Source organism: Vipera berus (genome assembly GCF_964194415.1).
Source record: "Vipera berus genome assembly, chromosome: 9".
NCBI classification, from domain to species: Eukaryota; Metazoa; Chordata; class Lepidosauria; order Squamata; family Viperidae; genus Vipera; species Vipera berus.
In genome coordinates this window covers 8,108,995-8,109,224 of record NC_138212.1, presented here as the reverse complement: position 1 = coordinate 8,109,224, position 230 = coordinate 8,108,995, and positions in this window count along the sequence as shown.

Sequence of the window (230 nt, the reverse complement as noted above, 5' to 3'; positions counted from 1 at the left end):
AGTGCAGGTTCGCATCCCACCAGGCTCAAGGTTGTGACTCAGCCTTCCATCCTTCCGAGGTCGGTAAAATGAGGACCCAGATTGTTGGGGGCAATTAAGCTGACTTTGTAATAATGCCGCTTGGGGGTGTGTGTGAAAGCCCTAATAAGCAGGCATAGACATAGAATGAAGGCTACTGCTAAGCTTGTAAGCCGCCCTGAGTCTTCGGAGAAGGGCGGGATATAAATGGA